This window comes from Hoplias malabaricus, chromosome 2, assembly GCF_029633855.1.
Source record: "Hoplias malabaricus isolate fHopMal1 chromosome 2, fHopMal1.hap1, whole genome shotgun sequence".
In the NCBI taxonomy this organism is placed as follows: Eukaryota; Metazoa; Chordata; class Actinopteri; order Characiformes; family Erythrinidae; genus Hoplias; species Hoplias malabaricus.
Genome location: NC_089801.1, coordinates 82,208,721 through 82,230,174, shown reverse-complemented (window position 1 = coordinate 82,230,174; position 21,454 = coordinate 82,208,721). Strand labels below are relative to the sequence as shown.

The 21,454-nt window shown below is 42.5% G+C and overlaps 15 non-coding genes across 15 annotated transcripts; all 15 read right to left on the bottom strand.

Annotated features, from left to right (window-relative positions):
- Window positions 1-73: 73 nt before the first annotated feature.
- On the bottom strand, window positions 74-156 carry trnal-uaa (transfer RNA leucine (anticodon UAA)). The gene has a single exon. It is a non-coding gene; the product is annotated as a tRNA-Leu (tRNA).
- A 2,395-nt stretch (window positions 157-2,551) lies between these two features.
- trnal-uaa (transfer RNA leucine (anticodon UAA)) lies at window positions 2,552-2,634 on the bottom strand. Its single transcript has one exon. It is a non-coding gene; the product is annotated as a tRNA-Leu (tRNA).
- A 403-nt stretch (window positions 2,635-3,037) lies between these two features.
- Window positions 3,038-3,120, bottom strand: trnal-uaa (transfer RNA leucine (anticodon UAA)). Its single transcript has one exon. It is a non-coding gene; the product is annotated as a tRNA-Leu (tRNA).
- A 2,396-nt stretch (window positions 3,121-5,516) lies between these two features.
- On the bottom strand, window positions 5,517-5,599 carry trnal-uaa (transfer RNA leucine (anticodon UAA)). Its single transcript has one exon. It is a non-coding gene; the product is annotated as a tRNA-Leu (tRNA).
- A 403-nt stretch (window positions 5,600-6,002) lies between these two features.
- Window positions 6,003-6,085, bottom strand: trnal-uaa (transfer RNA leucine (anticodon UAA)). The gene has a single exon. It is a non-coding gene; the product is annotated as a tRNA-Leu (tRNA).
- Window positions 6,086-8,480: 2,395 nt separating this feature from the next.
- Window positions 8,481-8,563, bottom strand: trnal-uaa (transfer RNA leucine (anticodon UAA)). The gene has a single exon. It is a non-coding gene; the product is annotated as a tRNA-Leu (tRNA).
- Window positions 8,564-8,966: 403 nt separating this feature from the next.
- trnal-uaa (transfer RNA leucine (anticodon UAA)) lies at window positions 8,967-9,049 on the bottom strand. The gene has a single exon. It is a non-coding gene; the product is annotated as a tRNA-Leu (tRNA).
- Window positions 9,050-11,444: 2,395 nt separating this feature from the next.
- trnal-uaa (transfer RNA leucine (anticodon UAA)) lies at window positions 11,445-11,527 on the bottom strand. The gene has a single exon. It is a non-coding gene; the product is annotated as a tRNA-Leu (tRNA).
- A 403-nt stretch (window positions 11,528-11,930) lies between these two features.
- On the bottom strand, window positions 11,931-12,013 carry trnal-uaa (transfer RNA leucine (anticodon UAA)). The gene has a single exon. It is a non-coding gene; the product is annotated as a tRNA-Leu (tRNA).
- A 2,395-nt stretch (window positions 12,014-14,408) lies between these two features.
- trnal-uaa (transfer RNA leucine (anticodon UAA)) lies at window positions 14,409-14,491 on the bottom strand. The gene has a single exon. It is a non-coding gene; the product is annotated as a tRNA-Leu (tRNA).
- Window positions 14,492-14,894: 403 nt separating this feature from the next.
- On the bottom strand, window positions 14,895-14,977 carry trnal-uaa (transfer RNA leucine (anticodon UAA)). The gene has a single exon. It is a non-coding gene; the product is annotated as a tRNA-Leu (tRNA).
- A 2,395-nt stretch (window positions 14,978-17,372) lies between these two features.
- Window positions 17,373-17,455, bottom strand: trnal-uaa (transfer RNA leucine (anticodon UAA)). The gene has a single exon. It is a non-coding gene; the product is annotated as a tRNA-Leu (tRNA).
- A 403-nt stretch (window positions 17,456-17,858) lies between these two features.
- trnal-uaa (transfer RNA leucine (anticodon UAA)) lies at window positions 17,859-17,941 on the bottom strand. The gene has a single exon. It is a non-coding gene; the product is annotated as a tRNA-Leu (tRNA).
- Window positions 17,942-20,337: 2,396 nt separating this feature from the next.
- Window positions 20,338-20,420, bottom strand: trnal-uaa (transfer RNA leucine (anticodon UAA)). Its single transcript has one exon. It is a non-coding gene; the product is annotated as a tRNA-Leu (tRNA).
- Window positions 20,421-20,823: 403 nt separating this feature from the next.
- trnal-uaa (transfer RNA leucine (anticodon UAA)) lies at window positions 20,824-20,906 on the bottom strand. Its single transcript has one exon. It is a non-coding gene; the product is annotated as a tRNA-Leu (tRNA).
- Between the last annotated feature and the right edge of the window lie 548 nt (window positions 20,907-21,454).

Here is a 21,454-nt window from a genome sequence, read left to right as displayed (position 1 = left end):
GATTATGTTCTCAGGCAACAGATTCTAATCTAAGGAGGATCCTTCCTCATTCACTGAGTAAGTAAAGGACAACTACCAGGAGTGGGGTTCGAACCCACGTGGGCAGGCGCCCATTGGATCTTAAGTCCAACGCCTTAACCACTCGGCCATCCTGGTCTGACAGAGCAAACCCCCAGTTCAATGCTCAGATGATCCTAACATGCATCCACAGGTTATGAAAACGTAGCGACTCCCAGGTTTCCATTTAAACTAAAGACCATGCTTCGTAAACACACTTCAAAGTGTGATGGCCAAACATCGGACAGTTTTCTATGAACTAATGATTTGAATGAGCTTGTTAAACCAGGAAGTGTGAGAGGCTGAACAGTAGATCTTGGATCCAAAGGAAGTTTTCCCAATGCGTTTCAACCCTGTTACTGGTATAAATGCCTTTTAATTGGACAACAAGGAGACCTCAAAGTGCTTTCCAGAGGTATTAAACATACAGATGCTGCAAATTCTACACATACTCTCTACCACATCAAATTATCTTACATTCAAGATGCTTTTGACCCCACTGTTCCCATAAAAAGACATTCATCTGGGGAGAGATAACAGCTGTAAAATGTAACAGTCTACGTAAAATAACAGAATGTCTAACTGAAATTAAAGACTGGATGATGCAAAATTTTCTCATGTTAAATTCTGATAAAACTGAGGTCTTGTTACTAGGTACAGATACTCAGATACATTCACTCAGAAATGCTGCTATTAATCTTGATAATTCAACAGTAAAACACAATGCCATCATTAAAAACTTAGGGGTAGCCTTTGATTCGACTCTCACATTTGATACCCACATATCCAATACAGTCAAAACCGCCTTCTTCCACCTACGCAATATTGCCAAAATTCAGCATATTTTATCATTAAAAGATGCAGAGAAACTAGTGCATGCTTTTATAACTTCACGTCTAGACTACTGCAATGCGCTCCTGGCAGGGAGCTCGTGCAAAGCGTTACACAAGCTTCAGTTAGTTCAAAATGCAGCAGCCAGGGTGCTCACTAGAGCTAGAAAATTCGAACATATCACCCCAGTTCTCTCGTCCCTACACTGGCTACCTGTAAAATTTCGCATTGACTATAAAATACTCCTCTTAGCTTATAAATCTCTAAATGGTTTAGGCCCGCAGTATCTTACTGAACTTCTCATACCTTATCGCCCGTCACGTACTCTTCGTTCACAGGATGCCCATCTACTCTTAGTTCCTCGCATTAAGAAAAACACAGCAGGAGGAAGAGCCTTTTCTCACAAAGCTCCTCAACTCTGGAATAGCCTTCCGGTTACTGTTCGGGGCTCAGACACACTCTCAATCTTTAAATCTAGATTAAAAACCTACCTTTTCAAACAAGCTTTTGGTTAATCATTAACTTTCAGGTTACTCCTTCTATATTGGTGTTCGGCCTGGTTTTCATATTATCACTGTTCTGTATTAACCCTGTCATATCACCATAGCTACAGCATTCTTAGTTAGCTTTGTACTAATCGCCAACACGCTGTCTGTCTCTGGGTTCTCTTGCCTGACCAGTGGAAGCTTTTTTTGCAGGACAAATTTGCCCATTCTTTACCATGACCCTACTAACCTCTGTATTTTTATTTGTTCCCTTTGTCCGGCTTTCTTTCTCCTGTCTCTCTCTCATGCTTTGAGATGTCCTGCTGCTCTCCAGGTGTTGCCCTGATCCAGCCCGTGTCCTGTACAAGATCCTGGCCTTGTCTCATCTACACTATCATGCTTGGCCATGCTGTTTTATCTCAGATTAACTCTGCACCTAATTTTAACTCACACAGAATCCCTGATCACCTCCTCCTTCATCAGACTCATACATCACTAATATCATCATCCTCACCATTTTCATTTCTGCTTCTCTATCATCACTAATATACTACATTTATATTACTATAACCCCTTCATCGGTCATCATTTCACTTTTACTTCTGTTCTCTGTTGTTTCTCCGGTGTCGACCCGAGGAGGATGGGTTCCCCGTATGAGTCTTGGTTCCTTCCAAGGTTTCTTCCTCGTGTGCTGAGGTAGTTTTTCCTTGCCACTGTTGCCCCTGGCTTGCTCATAGGAGGCTTGGACCCGGATCTCTGTAAAGCTGCTTTGTGACGACTTTTTGTTGTGAAAAGCGCTATATAAATAAAATTTGATTGATTGATTGACTGTAATTGAGGCAAGAGGACCTGAATTCCTAAGACAACCTTAGAAACCTGTCGAGCCAAAGAACATACTTAACAGGGAATTGGGTTTGAACCCAACCCACAAAGACATGCACCAGTTGATCTCAAGCCGAACACTTAATTTTATTTTCATGAAATTAGTTAGTTTTCAGATCTAGAATTTGTCTACAAGTACACGTAGCGTGCACATGGTGTAAGAACACACCACCCATGAGATGTACCACCCTTTTCCAAAGAGGTTCAGGAGGAGGGTAGAAGAGGATTCCTCAGGGAACACTGATTGAAGTCGACGGACAATCATTTTTCTTGCTGTTACCTAAAGAGATGACCACTACCAGGAGTGGGGTTCGAACCCACGAGGGCATACACCCATTGGATCTTAAGTCCAACGCCTTAACCACTCGGCCATCCTGGTGTGGAAGTTGAAAGGAAATTTCATCATTAAGGATGTAATTGTCACAGATTCTAAAATGAGAATTACTTTACTGGCCACAGAGGCGTCTTTTCTCTGCGTTTAAAGCCAGCCCGTGCAGTCAGACACATTTAAACACTAGTGTAACAGTGAGCACACATGGGGAGCAGTTAGGGGTTTACTCGAAGACACTTGAGTCATGACAAGGCAGCTCTGGGAATGCAATAGGCAACCTTCTAGTTACAAGCTCATTTCCCTAACCACCAGGCCAGCGTGCTGATGGCATAGAGACACATTTACTCCACAAGTGCAAAGGTGTTCAGCAGGAGGGGAGATTATGTTCTCAGGCAACAGATTCTAATCTAAGGAGGATCCTTCCTCATTCACTGAGTAAGTAAAGGACAACTACCAGGAGTGGGGTTCGAACCCACGTGGGCAGGCGCCCATTGGATCTTAAGTCCAACGCCTTAACCACTCGGCCATCCTGGACTGACAGAGCAAACCCCCAGTTCAATGCTCAGATGATCCTAACATGCATCCACAGGTTATGAAAACGTAGCGACTCCCAGGTTTCCATTTAAACTAAAGACCATGCTTCGTAAACACACTTCAAAGTGTGATGGCCAAACATCGGACAGTTTTCTATGAACTAATGATTTGAATGAGCTTGTTAAACCAGGAAGTGTGAGAGGCTGAACAGTAGATCTTGGATCCAAAGGAAGTTTTCCCAATGCGTTTCAACCCTGTTACTGGTATAAATGCCTTTTAATTGGACAACAAGGAGACCTCAAAGTGCTTTCCAGAGGTATTAAACATACAGATGCTGCAAATTCTACACATACTCTCTACCACATCAAATTATCTTACATTCAAGATGCTTTTGACCCCACTGTTCCCATAAAAAGACATTCATCTGGGGAGAGATAACAGCTGTAAAATGTAACAGTCTACGTAAAATAACAGAATGTCTAACTGAAATTAAAGACTGGATGATGCAAAATTTTCTCATGTTAAATTCTGATAAAACTGAGGTCTTGTTACTAGGTACAGATACTCAGATACATTCACTCAGAAATGCTGCTATTAATCTTGATAATTCAACAGTAAAACACAATGCCATCATTAAAAACTTAGGGGTAGCCTTTGATTCGACTCTCACATTTGATACCCACATATCCAATACAGTCAAAACCGCCTTCTTCCACCTACGCAATATTGCCAAAATTCGGCATATTTTATCATTAAAAGATGCAGAGAAACTAGTGCATGCTTTTATAACTTCACGTCTAGACTACTGCAATGCGCTCCTGGCAGGGAGCTCGTGCAAAGCGTTACACAAGCTTCAGTTAGTTCAAAATGCAGCAGCCAGGGTGCTCACTAGAGCTAGAAAATTCGAACATATCACCCCAGTTCTCTCGTCCCTACACTGGCTACCTGTAAAATTTCGCATTGACTATAAAATACTCCTCTTAGCTTATAAATCTCTAAATGGTTTAGGCCCGCAGTATCTTACTGAACTTCTCATACCTTATCGCCCGTCACGTACTCTTCGTTCACAGGATGCCCATCTACTCTTAGTTCCTCGCATTAAGAAAAACACAGCAGGAGGAAGAGCCTTTTCTCACAAAGCTCCTCAACTCTGGAATAGCCTTCCGGTTACTGTTCGGGGCTCAGACACACTCTCAATCTTTAAATCTAGATTAAAAACCTACCTTTTCAAACAAGCTTTTGGTTAATCATTAACTTTCAGGTTACTCCTTCTATATTGGTGTTCGGCCTGGTTTTCATATTATCACTGTTCTGTATTAACCCTGTCATATCACCATAGCTACAGCATTCTTAGTTAGCTTTGTACTAATCGCCAACACGCTGTCTGTCTCTGGGTTCTCTTGCCTGACCAGTGGAAGCTTTTTTTGCAGGACAAATTTGCCCATTCTTTACCATGACCCTACTAACCTCTGTATTTTTATTTGTTCCCTTTGTCCGGCTTTCTTTCTCCTGTCTCTCTCTCATGCTTTGAGATGTCCTGCTGCTCTCCAGGTGTTGCCCTGATCCAGCCCGTGTCCTGTACAAGATCCTGGCCTTGTCTCATCTACACTATCATGCTTGGCCATGCTGTTTTATCTCAGATTAACTCTGCACCTAATTTTAACTCACACAGAATCCCTGATCACCTCCTCCTTCATCAGACTCATACATCACTAATATCATCATCCTCACCATTTTCATTTCTGCTTCTCTATCATCACTAATATACTACATTTATATTACTATAACCCCTTCATCGGTCATCATTTCACTTTTACTTCTGTTCTCTGTTGTTTCTCCGGTGTCGACCCGAGGAGGATGGGTTCCCCGTATGAGTCTTGGTTCCTTCCAAGGTTTCTTCCTCGTGTGCTGAGGTAGTTTTTCCTTGCCACTGTTGCCCCTGGCTTGCTCATAGGAGGCTTGGACCCGGATCTCTGTAAAGCTGCTTTGTGACGACTTTTTCGTTGTGAAAAGCGCTATATAAATAAAATTTGATTGATTGATTGACTGTAATTGAGGCAAGAGGACCTGAATTCCTAAGACAACCTTAGAAACCTGTCGAGCCAAAGAACATACTTAACAGGGAATTGGGTTTGAACCCAACCCACAAAGACATGCACCAGTTGATCTCAAGCCGAACACTTAATTTTATTGTCATGAAATTAGTTAGTTTTCAGATCTAGAATTTGTCTACAAGTACACGTAGCGTGCACATGGTGTAAGAACACACCACCCATGAGATGTACCACCCTTTTCCAAAGAGGTTCAGGAGGAGGGTAGAAGAGGATTCCTCAGGGAACACTGATTGAAGTCGACGGACAATCATTTTTCTTGCTGTTACCTAAAGAGATGACCACTACCAGGAGTGGGGTTCGAACCCACGAGGGCATACACCCATTGGATCTTAAGTCCAACGCCTTAACCACTCGGCCATCCTGGTGTGGAAGTTGAAAGGAAATTTCATCATTAAGGATGTAATTGTCACAGATTCTAAAATGAGAATTACTTTACTGGCCACAGAGGCATCTTTTCTCTGCGTTTAAAGCCAGCCCGTGCAGTCAGACACATTTAAACACTAGTGTAACAGTGAGCACACATGGGGAGCAGTTAGGGGTTTACTCGAAGACACTTGAGTCATGACAAGGCAGCTCTGGGAATGCAATAGGCAACCTTCTAGTTACAAGCTCATTTCCCTAACCACCAGGCCAGCGTGCTGATGGCATAGAGACACATTTGCTCCACAAGTGCAAAGGTGTTCAGCAGGAGGGGAGATTATGTTCTCAGGCAACAGATTCTAATCTAAGGAGGATCCTTCCTCATTCACTGAGTAAGTAAAGGACATCTACCAGGAGTGGGGTTCGAACCCACGTGGGCAGGCGCCCATTGGATCTTAAGTCCAACGCCTTAACCACTCGGCCATCCTGGTCTGACAGAGCAAACCCCCAGTTCAATTCTCAGATGATACTAACATGCATCCACAGGTTATGAAAACGTAGCGACTCCCAGGTTTCCATTTAAACTAAAGACCATGCTTCGTAAACACACTTCAAAGTGTGATGGCCAAACATCGGACAGTTTTCTATGAACTAATGATTTGAATGAGCTTGTTAAACCAGGAAGTGTGAGAGGCTGAACAGTAGATCTTGGATCCAAAGGAAGTTTTCCCAATGCGTTTCAACCCTGTTACTGGTATAAATGCCTTTTAATTGGACAACAAGGAGACCTCAAAGTGCTTTCCAGAGGTATTAAACATACAGATGCTGCAAATTCTACACATACTCTCTACCACATCAAATTATCTTACATTCAAGATGCTTTTGACCCCACTGTTCCCATAAAAAGACATTCATCTGGGGAGAGATAACAGCTGTAAAATGTAACAGTCTACGTAAAATAACAGAATGTCTAACTGAAATTAAAGACTGGATGATGCAAAATTTTCTCATGTTAAATTCTGATAAAACTGAGGTCTTGTTACTAGGTACAGATACTCAGATACATTCACTCAGAAATGCTGCTATTAATCTTGATAATTCAACAGTAAAACACAATGCCATCATTAAAAACTTAGGGGTAGCCTTTGATTCGACTCTCACATTTGATACCCACATATCCAATACAGTCAAAACCGCCTTCTTCCACCTACGCAATATTGCCAAAATTCGGCATATTTTATCATTAAAAGATGCAGAGAAACTAGTGCATGCTTTTATAACTTCACGTCTAGACTACTGCAATGCGCTCCTGGCAGGGAGCTCGTGCAAAGCGTTACACAAGCTTCAGTTAGTTCAAAATGCAGCAGCCAGGGTGCTCACTAGAGCTAGAAAATTCGAACATATCACCCCAGTTCTCTCGTCCCTACACTGGCTACCTGTAAAATTTCGCATTGACTATAAAATACTCCTCTTAGCTTATAAATCTCTAAATGGTTTAGGCCCGCAGTATCTTACTGAACTTCTCATACCTTATCGCCCGTCACGTACTCTTCGTTCACAGGATGCCCATCTACTCTTAGTTCCTCGCATTAAGAAAAACACAGCAGGAGGAAGAGCCTTTTCTCACAAAGCTCCTCAACTCTGGAATAGCCTTCCGGTTACTGTTCGGGGCTCAGACACACTCTCAATCTTTAAATCTAGATTAAAAACCTACCTTTTCAAACAAGCTTTTGGTTAATCATTAACTTTCAGGTTACTCCTTCTATATTGGTGTTCGGCCTGGTTTTCATATTATCACTGTTCTGTATTAACCCTGTCATATCACCATAGCTACAGCATTCTTAGTTAGCTTTGTACTAATCGCCAACACGCTGTCTGTCTCTGGGTTCTCTTGCCTGACCAGTGGAAGCTTTTTTTGCAGGACAAATTTGCCCATTCTTTACCATGACCCTACTAACCTCTGTATTTTTATTTGTTCCCTTTGTCCGGCTTTCTTTCTCCTGTCTCTCTCTCATGCTTTGAGATGTCCTGCTGCTCTCCAGGTGTTGCCCTGATCCAGCCCGTGTCCTGTACAAGATCCTGGCCTTGTCTCATCTACACTATCATGCTTGGCCATGCTGTTTTATCTCAGATTAACTCTGCACCTAATTTTAACTCACACAGAATCCCTGATCACCTCCTCCTTCATCAGACTCATACATCACTAATATCATCATCCTCACCATTTTCATTTCTGCTTCTCTATCATCACTAATATACTACATTTATATTACTATAACCCCTTCATCGGTCATCATTTCACTTTTACTTCTGTTCTCTGTTGTTTCTCCGGTGTCGACCCGAGGAGGATGGGTTCCCCGTATGAGTCTTGGTTCCTTCCAAGGTTTCTTCCTCGTGTGCTGAGGTAGTTTTTCCTTGCCACTGTTGCCCCTGGCTTGCTCATAGGAGGCTTGGACCCGGATCTCTGTAAAGCTGCTTTGTGACGACTTTTCGTTGTGAAAAGCGCTATATAAATAAAATTTGATTGATTGATTGACTGTAATTGAGGCAAGAGGACCTGAATTCCTAAGACAACCTTAGAAACCTGTCGAGCCAAAGAACATACTTAACAGGGAATTGGGTTTGAACCCAACCCACAAAGACATGCACCAGTTGATCTCAAGCCGAACACTTAATTTTATTGTCATGAAATTAGTTAGTTTTCAGATCTAGAATTTGTCTACAAGTACACGTAGCGTGCACATGGTGTAAGAACACACCACCCATGAGATGTACCACCCTTTTCCAAAGAGGTTCAGGAGGAGGGTAGAAGAGGATTCCTCAGGGAACACTGATTGAAGTCGACGGACAATCATTTTTCTTGCTGTTACCTAAAGAGATGACCACTACCAGGAGTGGGGTTCGAACCCACGAGGGCATACACCCATTGGATCTTAAGTCCAACGCCTTAACCACTCGGCCATCCTGGTGTGGAAGTTGAAAGGAAATTTCATCATTAAGGATGTAATTGTCACAGATTCTAAAATGAGAATTACTTTACTGGCCACAGAGGCGTCTTTTCTCTGCGTTTAAAGCCAGCCCGTGCAGTCAGACACATTTAAACACTAGTGTAACAGTGAGCACACATGGGGAGCAGTTAGGGGTTTACTCGAAGACACTTGAGTCATGACAAGGCAGCTCTGGGAATGCAATAGGCAACCTTCTAGTTACAAGCTCATTTCCCTAACCACCAGGCCAGCATGCTGATGGCATAGAGACACATTTACTCCACAAGTGCAAAGGTGTTCAGCAGGAGGGGAGATTATGTTCTCAGGCAACAGATTCTAATCTAAGGAGGATCCTTCCTCATTCACTGAGTAAGTAAAGGACAACTACCAGGAGTGGGGTTCGAACCCACGTGGGCAGGCGCCCATTGGATCTTAAGTCCAACGCCTTAACCACTCGGCCATCCTGGTCTGACAGAGCAAACCGCCAGTTCAATTCTCAGATGATCCTAACATGCATCCACAGGTTATGAAAACGTAGCGACTCCCAGGTTTCCATTTAAACTAAAGACCATGCTTCGTAAACACACTTCAAAGTGTGATGGCCAAACATCGGACAGTTTTCTATGAACTAATGATTTGAATGAGCTTGTTAAACCAGGAAGTGTGAGAGGCTGAACAGTAGATCTTGGATCCAAAGGAAGTTTTCCCAATGCGTTTCAACCCTGTTACTGGTATAAATGCCTTTTAATTGGACAACAAGGAGACCTCAAAGTGCTTTCCAGAGGTATTAAACATACAGATGCTGCAAATTCTTCTCATACTCTCTACCACATCAAATTATCTTACATTCAAGATGCTTTTGACCCCACTGTTCCCATAAAAAGACATTCATCTGGGGAGAGATAACAGCTGTAAAATGTAACAGTCTACGTAAAATAACAGAAAGTCTAACTGAAATTAAAGACTGGATGATGCAAAATTTTCTCATGTTAAATTCTGATAAAACTGAGGTCTTGTTACTAGGTACAGATACTCAGATACATTCACTCAGAAATGCTGCTATTAATCTTGATAATTCAACAGTAAAACACAATGCCATCATTAAAAACTTAGGGGTAGCCTTTGATTCGACTCTCACATTTGATACCCACATATCCAATACAGTCAAAACCGCCTTCTTCCACCTACGCAATATTGCCAAAATTCGGCATATTTTATCATTAAAAGATGCAGAGAAACTAGTGCATGCTTTTATAACTTCACGTCTAGACTACTGCAATGCGCTCCTGGCAGGGAGCTCGTGCAAAGCGTTACACAAGCTTCAGTTAGTTCAAGATGCAGCAGCCAGGGTGCTCACTAGAGCTAGAAAATTCGAACATATCACCCCAGTTCTCTCGTCCCTACACTGGCTACCTGTAAAATTTCGCATTGACTATAAAATACTCCTCTTAGCTTATAAATCTCTAAATGGTTTAGGCCCGCAGTATCTTACTGAACTTCTCATACCTTATCGCCCGTCACGTACTCTTCGTTCACAGGATGCCCATCTACTCTTAGTTCCTCGCATTAAGAAAAACACAGCAGGAGGAAGAGCCTTTTCTCACAAAGCTCCTCAACTCTGGAATAGCCTTCCGGTTACTGTTCGGGGCTCAGACACACTCTCAATCTTTAAATCTAGATTAAAAACCTACCTTTTCAAACAAGCTTTTGGTTAATCATTAACTTTCAGGTTACTCCTTCTATATTGGTGTTCGGCCTGGTTTTCATATTATCACTGTTCTGTATTAACCCTGTCATATCACCATAGCTACAGCATTCTTAGTTAGCTTTGTAGTAATCGCCAACACGCTGTCTGTCGCTGGGTTCTCTTGCCTGACCAGTGGAAGCTTTTTTTGCAGGACAAATTTGCCCGTTCTTTACCATGACCCTACTAACCTCTGTATTTTTATTTGTTCCCTTTGTCCGGCTTTCTTTCTCCTGTCTCTCTCTCATGCTTTGAGATGTCCTGCTGCTCTTCAGGTGTTGCCCTGATCCAGCCCGTGTCCTGTAAAAGATCCTGGCCTTGTCTCATCTACACTATCATGCTTGGCCATGCTGTTTTATCTCAGATTAACTCTGCACCTAATTTTAACTCACACAGAATCCCTGATCACCTCCTCCTTCATCAGACTCATACATCACTAATATCATCATCCTCACCATTTTCATTTCTGCTTCTCTATCATCACTAATATACTACATTTATATTACTATAACCCCTTCATCGGTCATCATTTCACTTTTACTTCTGTTCTCTGTTGTTTCTCCGGTGTCGACCCGAGGAGGATGGGTTCCCCGTATGAGTCTTGGTTCCTTCCAAGGTTTCTTCCTCGTGTGCTGAGGTAGTTTTTCCTTGCCACTGTTGCCCCTGGCTTGCTCATAGGAGGCTTGGACCCGGATCTCTGTAAAGCTGCTTTGTGACGACTTTTTGTTGTGAAAAGCGCTATATAAATAAAATTTGATTGATTGATTGACTGTAATTGAGGCAAGAGGACCTGAATTCCTAAGACAACCTTAGAAACCTGTCGAGCCAAAGAACATACTTAACAGGGAATTGGGTTTGAACCCAACCCACAAAGACATGCACCAGTTGATCTCAAGCCGAACACTTAATTTTATTGTCATGAAATTAGTTAGTTTTCAGATCTAGAATTTGTCTACAAGTACACGTAGCGTGCACATGGTGTAAGAACACACCACCCATGAGATGTACCACCCTTTTCCAAAGAGGTTCATGAGGAGGGTAGAAGAGGATTCCTCAGGGAACACTGATTGAAGTCGACGGACAATCATTTTTCTTGCTGTTACCTAAAGAGATGACCACTACCAGGAGTGGGGTTCGAACCCACGAGGGCATACACCCATTGGATCTTAAGTCCAACGCCTTAACCACTCGGCCATCCTGGTGTGGAAGTTGAAAGGAAATTTCATCATTAAGGATGTAATTGTCACAGATTCTAAAATGAGAATTACTTTACTGGCCACAGAGGCGTCTTTTCTCTGCGTTTAAAGCCAGCCCGTGCAGTCAGACACATTTAAACACTAGTGTAACAGTGAGCACACATGGGGAGCAGTTAGGGGTTTACTCGAAGACACTTGAGTCATGACAAGGCAGCTCTGGGAATGCAATAGGCAACCTTCTAGTTACAAGCTCATTTCCCTAACCACCAGGCCAGCGTGCTGATGGCATAGAGACACATTTACTCCACAAGTGCAAAGGTGTTCAGCAGGAGGGGAGATTATGTTCTCAGGCAACAGATTCTAATCTAAGGAGGATCCTTCCTCATTCACTGAGTAAGTAAAGGACAACTACCAGGAGTGGGGTTCGAACCCACGTGGGCAGGCGCCCATTGGATCTTAAGTCCAACGCCTTAACCACTCGGCCATCCTGGTCTGACAGAGCAAACCGCCAGTTCAATGCTCAGATGATCCTAACATGCATCCACAGGTTATGAAAACGTAGCGACTCCCAGGTTTCCATTTAAACTAAAGACCATGCTTCGTAAACACACTTCAAAGTGTGATGGCCAAACATCGGACAGTTTTCTATGAACTAATGATTTGAATGAGCTTGTTAAACCAGGAAGTGTGAGAGGCTGAACAGTAGATCTTGGATCCAAAGGAAGTTTTCCCAATGCGTTTCAACCCTGTTACTGGTATAAATGCCTTTTAATTGGACAACAAGGAGACCTCAAAGTGCTTTCCAGAGGTATTAAACATACAGATGCTGCAAATTCTACACATACTCTCTACCACATCAAATTATCTTACATTCAAGATGCTTTTGACCCCACTGTTCCCATAAAAAGACATTCATCTGGGGAGAGATAACAGCTGTAAAATGTAACAGTCTACGTAAAATAACAGAATGTCTAACTGAAATTAAAGACTGGATGATGCAAAATTTTCTCATGTTAAATTCTGATAAAACTGAGGTCTTGTTACTAGGTACAGATACTCAGATACATTCACTCAGAAATGCTGCTATTAATCTTGATAATTCAACAGTAAAACACAATGCCATCATTAAAAACTTAGGGGTAGCCTTTGATTCGACTCTCACATTTGATACCCACATATCCAATACAGTCAAAACCGCCTTCTTCCACCTACGCAATATTGCCAAAATTCGGCATATTTTATCATTAAAAGATGCAGAGAAACTAGTGCATGCTTTTATAACTTCACGTCTAGACTACTGCAATGCGCTCCTGGCAGGGAGCTCGTGCAAAGCGTTACACAAGCTTCAGTTAGTTCAAAATGCAGCAGCCAGAGTGCTCACTAGAGCTAGAAAATTCGAACATATCACCCCAGTTCTCTCGTCCCTACACTGGCTACCTGTAAAATTTCGCATTGACTATAAAATACTCCTCTTAGCTTATAAATCTCTAAATGGTTTAGGCCCGCAGTATCTTACTGAACTTCTCATACCTTATCGCCCGTCACGTACTCTTCGTTCACAGGATGCCCATCTACTCTTAGTTCCTCGCATTAAGAAAAACACAGCAGGAGGAAGAGCCTTTTCTCACAAAGCTCCTCAACTCTGGAATAGCCTTCCGGTTACTGTTCGGGGCTCAGACACACTCTCAATCTTTAAATCTAGATTAAAAACCTACCTTTTCAAACAAGCTTTTGGTTAATCATTAACTTTCAGGTTACTCCTTCTATATTGGTGTTCGGCCTGGTTTTCATATTATCACTGTTCTGTATTAACCCTGTCATATCACCATAGCTACAGCATTCTTAGTTAGCTTTGTAGTAATCGCCAACACGCTGTCTGTCGCTGGGTTCTCTTGCCTGACCAGTGGAAGCTTTTTTTGCAGGACAAATTTGCCCGTTCTTTACCATGACCCTACTAACCTCTGTATTTTTATTTGTTCCCTTTGTCCGGCTTTCTTTCTCCTGTCTCTCTCTCATGCTTTGAGATGTCCTGCTGCTCTTCAGGTGTTGCCCTGATCCAGCCCGTGTCCTGTAAAAGATCCTGGCCTTGTCTCATCTACACTATCATGCTTGGCCATGCTGTTTTATCTCAGATTAACTCTGCACCTAATTTTAACTCACACAGAATCCCTGATCACCTCCTCCTTCATCAGACTCATACATCACTAATATCATCATCCTCACCATTTTCATTTCTGCTTCTCTATCATCACTAATATACTACATTTATATTACTATAACCCCTTCATCGGTCATCATTTCACTTTTACTTCTGTTCTCTGTTGTTTCTCCGGTGTCGACCCGAGGAGGATGGGTTCCCCGTATGAGTCTTGGTTCCTTCCAAGGTTTCTTCCTCGTGTGCTGAGGTAGTTTTTCCTTGCCACTGTTGCCCCTGGCTTGCTCATAGGAGGCTTGGACCCGGATCTCTGTAAAGCTGCTTTGTGACGACTTTTTGTTGTGAAAAGCGCTATATAAATAAAATTTGATTGATTGATTGACTGTAATTGAGGCAAGAGGACCTGAATTCCTAAGACAACCTTAGAAACCTGTCGAGCCAAAGAACATACTTAACAGGGAATTGGGTTTGAACCCAACCCACAAAGACATGCACCAGTTGATCTCAAGCCGAACACTTAATTTTATTGTCATGAAATTAGTTAGTTTTCAGATCTAGAATTTGTCTACAAGTACACGTAGCGTGCACATGGTGTAAGAACACACCACCCATGAGATGTACCACCCTTTTCCAAAGAGGTTCATGAGGAGGGTAGAAGAGGATTCCTCAGGGAACACTGATTGAAGTCGACGGACAATCATTTTTCTTGCTGTTACCTAAAGAGATGACCACTACCAGGAGTGGGGTTCGAACCCACGAGGGCATACACCCATTGGATCTTAAGTCCAACGCCTTAACCACTCGGCCATCCTGGTGTGGAAGTTGAAAGGAAATTTCATCATTAAGGATGTAATTGTCACAGATTCTAAAATGAGAATTACTTTACTGGCCACAGAGGCGTCTTTTCTCTGCGTTTAAAGCCAGCCCGTGCAGTCAGACACATTTAAACACTAGTGTAACAGTGAGCACACATGGGGAGCAGTTAGGGGTTTACTCGAAGACACTTGAGTCATGACAAGGCAGCTCTGGGAATGCAATAGGCAACCTTCTAGTTACAAGCTCATTTCCCTAACCACCAGGCCAGCGTGCTGATGGCATAGAGACACATTTACTCCACAAGTGCAAAGGTGTTCAGCAGGAGGGGAGATTATGTTCTCAGGCAACAGATTCTAATCTAAGGAGGATCCTTCCTCATTCACTGAGTAAGTAAAGGACAACTACCAGGAGTGGGGTTCGAACCCACGTGGGCAGGCGCCCATTGGATCTTAAGTCCAACGCCTTAACCACTCGGCCATCCTGGTCTGACAGAGCAAACCGCCAGTTCAATGCTCAGATGATCCTAACATGCATCCACAGGTTATGAAAACGTAGCGACTCCCAGGTTTCCATTTAAACTAAAGACCATGCTTCGTAAACACACTTCAAAGTGTGATGGCCAAACATCGGACAGTTTTCTATGAACTAATGATTTGAATGAGCTTGTTAAACCAGGAAGTGTGAGAGGCTGAACAGTAGATCTTGGATCCAAAGGAAGTTTTCCCAATGCGTTTCAACCCTGTTACTGGTATAAATGCCTTTTAATTGGACAACAAGGAGACCTCAAAGTGCTTTCCAGAGGTATTAAACATACAGATGCTGCAAATTCTACACATACTCTCTACCACATCAAATTATCTTACATTCAAGATGCTTTTGACCCCACTGTTCCCATAAAAAGACATTCATCTGGGGAGAGATAACAGCTGTAAAATGTAACAGTCTACGTAAAATAACAGAATGTCTAACTGAAATTAAAGACTGGATGATGCAAAATTTTCTCATGTTAAATTCTGATAAAACTGAGGTCTTGTTACTAGGTACAGATACTCAGATACATTCACTCAGAAATGCTGCTATTAATCTTGATAATTCAACAGTAAAACACAATGCCATCATTAAAAACTTAGGGGTAGCCTTTGATTCGACTCTCACATTTGATACCCACATATCCAATACAGTCAAAACCGCCTTCTTCCACCTACGCAATATTGCCAAAATTCGGCATATTTTATCATTAAAAGATGCAGAGAAACTAGTGCATGCTTTTATAACTTCACGTCTAGACTACTGCAATGCGCTCCTGGCAGGGAGCTCGTGCAAAGCGTTACACAAGCTTCAGTTAGTTCAAAATGCAGCAGCCAGAGTGCTCACTAGAGCTAGAAAATTCGAACATATCACCCCAGTTCTCTCGTCCCTACACTGGCTACCTGTAAAATTTCGCATTGACTATAAAATACTCCTCTTAGCTTATAAATCTCTAAATGGTTTAGGCCCGCAGTATCTTACTGAACTTCTCATACCTTATCGCCCGTCACGTACTCTTCGTTCACAGGATGCCCATCTACTCTTAGTTCCTCGCATTAAGAAAAACACAGCAGGAGGAAGAGCCTTTTCTCACAAAGCTCCTCAACTCTGGAATAGCCTTCCGGTTACTGTTCGGGGCTCAGACACACTCTCAATCTTTAAATCTAGATTAAAAACCTACCTTTTCAAACAAGCTTTTGGTTAATCATTAACTTTCAGGTTACTCCTTCTATATTGGTGTTCGGCCTGGTTTTCATATTATCACTGTTCTGTATAAACCCTGTCATATCACCATAGCTACAGCATTCTTAGTTAGCTTTGTAGTAATCGCCAACACGCTGTCTGTCGCTGGGTTCTCTTGCCTGACCAGTGGAAGCTTTTTTTGCAGGACAAATTTGCCCATTCTTTACCATGACCCTACTAACCTCTGTATTTTTATTTGTTCCCTTTGTCCGGCTTTCTTTCTCCTGTCTCTCTCTCATGCTTTGAGATGTCCTGCTGCTCTCCAGGTGTTGCCCTGATCCAGCCCGTGTCCTGTAAAAGATCCTGGCCTTGTCTCATCTACACTATCATGCTTGGCCATGCTGTTTTATCTCAGATTAACTCTGCACCTAATTTTAACTCACACAGAATCCCTGATCACCTCCTCCTTCATCAGACTCATACATCACTAATATCATCATCCTCACCATTTTCATTTCTGCTTCTCTATCATCACTAATATACTACATTTATATTACTATAACCCCTTCATCGGTCATCATTTCACTTTTACTTCTGTTCTCTGTTGTTTCTCCGGTGTCGACCCGAGGAGGATGGGTTCCCCGTATGAGTCTTGGTTCCTTCCAAGGTTTCTTCCTCGTGTGCTGAGGTAGTTTTTCCTTGCCACTGTTGCCCCTGGCTTGCTCATAGGAGGCTTGGACCCGGATCTCTGTAAAGCTGCTTTGTGACGACTTTTTGTTGTGAAAAGCGCTATATAAATAAAATTTGATTGATTGATTGACTGTAATTGAGGCAAGAGGACCTGAATTCCTAAGACAACCTTAGAAACCTGTCGAGCCAAAGAACATACTTAACAGGGAATTGGGTTTGAACCCAACCCACAAAGACATGCACCAGTTGATCTCAAGCCGAACACTTAATTTTATTGTCATGAAATTAGTTAGTTTTCAGATCTAGAATTTGTCTACAAGTACACGTAGCGTGCACATGGTGTAAGAACACACCACCCATGAGATGTACCACCCTTTTCCAAAGAGGTTCAGGAGGAGGGTAGAAGAGGATTCCTCAGGGAACACTGATTGAAGTCGACGGACAATCATTTTTCTTGCTGTTACCTAAAGAGATGACCACTACCAGGAGTGGGGTTCGAACCCACGAGGGCATACACCCATTGGATCTTAAGTCCAACGCCTTAACCACTCGGCCATCCTGGTGTGGAAGTTGAAAGGAAATTTCATCATTAAGGATGTAATTGTCACAGATTCTAAAATGAGAATTACTTTACTGGCCACAGAGGCGTCTTTTCTCTGCGTTTAAAGCCAGCCCGTGCAGTCAGACACATTTAAACACTAGTGTAACAGTGAGCACACATGGGGAGCAGTTAGGGGTTTACTCGAAGACACTTGAGTCATGACAAGGCAGCTCTGGGAATGCAATAGGCAACCTTCTAGTTACAAGCTCATTTCCCTAACCACCAGGCCAGCGTGCTGATGGCATAGAGACACATTTACTCCACAAGTGCAAAGGTGTTCAGCAGGAGGGGAGATTAGGTTCTCAGGCAACAGATTCTAATCTAAGGAGGATCCTTCCTCATTCACTGAGTAAGTAAAGGACAACTACCAGGAGTGGGGTTCGAACCCACGTGGGCAGGCGCCCATTGGATCTTAAGTCCAACGCCTTAACCACTCGGCCATCCTGGTCTGACAGAGCAAACCCCCAGTTCAATGCTCAGATGATCCTAACATGCATCCACAGGTTATGAAAACGTAGCGACTCCCAGGTTTCCATTTAAACTAAAGACCATGCTTCGTAAACACACTTCAAAGTGTGATGGCCAAACATCGGACAGTTTTCTATGAACTAATGATTTGAATGAGCTTGTTAAACCAGGAAGTGTGAGAGGCTGAACAGTAGATCTTGGATCCAAAGGAAGTTTTCCCAATGCGTTTCAACCCTGTTACTGGTATAAATGCCTTTTAATTGGACAACAAGGAGACCTCAAAGTGCTTTCCAGAGGTATTAAACATACAGATGCTGCAAATTCTACACATACTCTCTACCACATCAAATTATCTTACATTCAAGATGCTTTTGACCCCACTGTTCCCATAAAAAGACATTCATCTGGGGAGAGATAACAGCTGTAAAATGTAACAGTCTACGTAAAATAACAGAATGTCTAACTGAAATTAAAGACTGGATGATGCAAAATTTTCTCATGTTAAATTCTGATAAAACTGAGGTCTTGTTACTAGGTACAGATACTCAGATACATTCACTCAGAAATGCTGCTATTAATCTTGATAATTCAACAGTAAAACACAATGCCATCATTAAAAACTTAGGGGTAGCCTTTGATTCGACTCTCACATTTGATACCCACATATCCAATACAGTCAAAACCGCCTTCTTCCACCTACGCAATATTGCCAAAATTCGGCATATTTTATCATTAAAAGATGCAGAGAAACTAGTGCATGCTTTTATAACTTCACGTCTAGACTACTGCAATGCGCTCCTGGCAGGGAGCTCGTGCAAAGCGTTACACAAGCTTCAGTTAGTTCAAAATGCAGCAGCCAGGGTGCTCACTAGAGCTAGAAAATTCGAACATATCACCCCAGTTCTCTCGTCCCTACATTGGCTACCTGTAAAATTTCGCATTGACTATAAAATACTCCTCTTAGCTTATAAATCTCTAAATGGTTTAGGCCCGCAGTATCTTACTGAACTTCTCATACCTTATCGCCCGTCACGTACTCTTCGTTCACAGGATGCCCATCTACTCTTAGTTCCTCGCATTAAGAAAAACACAGCAGGAGGAAGAGCCTTTTCTCACAAAGCTCCTCAACTCTGGAATAGCCTTCCGGTTACTGTTCGGGGCTCAGACACACTCTCAATCTTTAAATCTAGATTAAAAACCTACCTTTTCAAACAAGCTTTTGGTTAATCATTAACTTTCAGGTTACTCCTTCTATATTGGTGTTCGGCCTGGTTTTCATATTATCACTGTTCTGTATTAACCCTGTCATATCACCATAGCTACAGCATTCTTAGTTAGCTTTGTACTAATCGCCAACACGCTGTCTGTCTCTGGGTTCTCTTGCCTGACCAGTGGAAGCTTTTTTTGCAGGACAAATTTGCCCATTCTTTACCATGACCCTACTAACCTCTGTATTTTTATTTGTTCCCTTTGTCCGGCTTTCTTTCTCCTGTCTCTCTCTCATGCTTTGAGATGTCCTGCTGCTCTCCAGGTGTTGCCCTGATCCAGCCCGTGTCCTGTACAAGATCCTGGCCTTGTCTCATCTACACTATCATGCTTGGCCATGCTGTTTTATCTCAGATTAACTCTGCACCTAATTTTAACTCACACAGAATCCCTGATCACCTCCTCCTTCATCAGACTCATACATCACTAATATCATCATCCTCACCATTTTCATTTCTGCTTCTCTATCATCACTAATATACTACATTTATATTACTATAACCCCTTCATCGGTCATCATTTCACTTTTACTTCTGTTCTCTGTTGTTTCTCCGGTGTCGACCCGAGGAGGATGGGTTCCCCGTATGAGTCTTGGTTCCTTCCAAGGTTTCTTCCTCGTGTGCTGAGGTAGTTTTTCCTTGCCACTGTTGCCCCTGGCTTGCTCATAGGAGGCTTGGACCCGGATCTCTGTAAAGCTGCTTTGTGATGACTTTTTCGTTGTGAAAAGCGCTATATAAATAAAATTTGATTGATTGATTGACTGTAATTGAGGCAAGAGGACCTGAATTCCTAAGACAACCTTAGAAACCTGTCGAGCCAAAGAACATACTTAACAGGGAATTGGGTTTGAACCCAACCCACAAAGACATGCACCAGTTGATCTCAAGCCGAACACTTAATTTTATTGTCATGAAATTAGTTAGTTTTCAGATCTAGAATTTGTCTACAAGTACACGTAGCGTGCACATGGTGTAAGAACACACCACCCATGAGATGTACCACCCTTTTCCAAAGAGGTTCAGGAGGAGGGTAGAAGAGGATTCCTCAGGGAACACTGATTGAAGTCGACGGACAATCATTTTTCTTGCTGTTACCTAAAGAGATGACCACTACCAGGAGTGGGGTTCGAACCCACGAGGGCATACACCCATTGGATCTTAAGTCCAACGCCTTAACCACTCGGCCATCCTGGTGTGGAAGTTGAAAGGAAATTTCATCATTAAGGATGTAATTGTCACAGATTCTAAAATGAGAATTACTTTACTGGCCACAGAGGCATCTTTTCTCTGCGTTTAAAGCCAGCCCGTGCAGTCAGACACATTTAAACACTAGTGTAACAGTGAGCACACATGGGGAGCAGTTAGGGGTTTACTCGAAGACACTTGAGTCATGACAAGGCAGCTCTGGGAATGCAATAGGCAACCTTCTAGTTACAAGCTCATTTCCCTAACCACCAGGCCAGCATGCTGATGGCATAGAGACACATTTGCTCCACAAGTGCAAAGGTGTTCAGCAGGAGGGGAGATTATGTTCTCAGGCAACAGATTCTAATCTAAGGAGGATCCTTCCTCATTCACTGAGTAAGTAAAGGACATCTACCAGGAGTGGGGTTCGAACCCACGTGGGCAGGCGCCCATTGGATCTTAAGTCCAACGCCTTAACCACTCGGCCATCCTGGTCTGACAGAGCAAACCCCCAGTTCAATTCTCAGATGATACTAACATGCATCCACAGGTTATGAAAACGTAGCGACTCCCAGGTTTCCATTTAAACTAAAGACCATGCTTCGTAAACACACTTCAAAGTGTGATGGCCAAACATCGGACAGTTTTCTATGAACTAATGATTTGAATGAGCTTGTTAAACCAGGAAGTGTGAGAGGCTGAACAGTAGATCTTGGATCCAAAGGAAGTTTTCCCAATGCGTTTCAACCCTGTTACTGGTATAAATGCCTTTTAATTGGACAACAAGGAGACCTCAAAGTGCTTTCCAGAGGTATTAAACATACAGATGCTGCAAATTCTACACATACTCTCTACCACATCAAATTATCTTACATTCAAGATGCTTTTGACCCCACTGTTCCCATAAAAAGACATTCATCTGGGGAGAGATAACAGCTGTAAAATGTAACAGTCTACGTAAAATAACAGAATGTCTAACAAAAATTAAAGACTGGATGATGCAAAATTTTCTCATGTTAAATTCTGATAAAACTGAGGTCTTG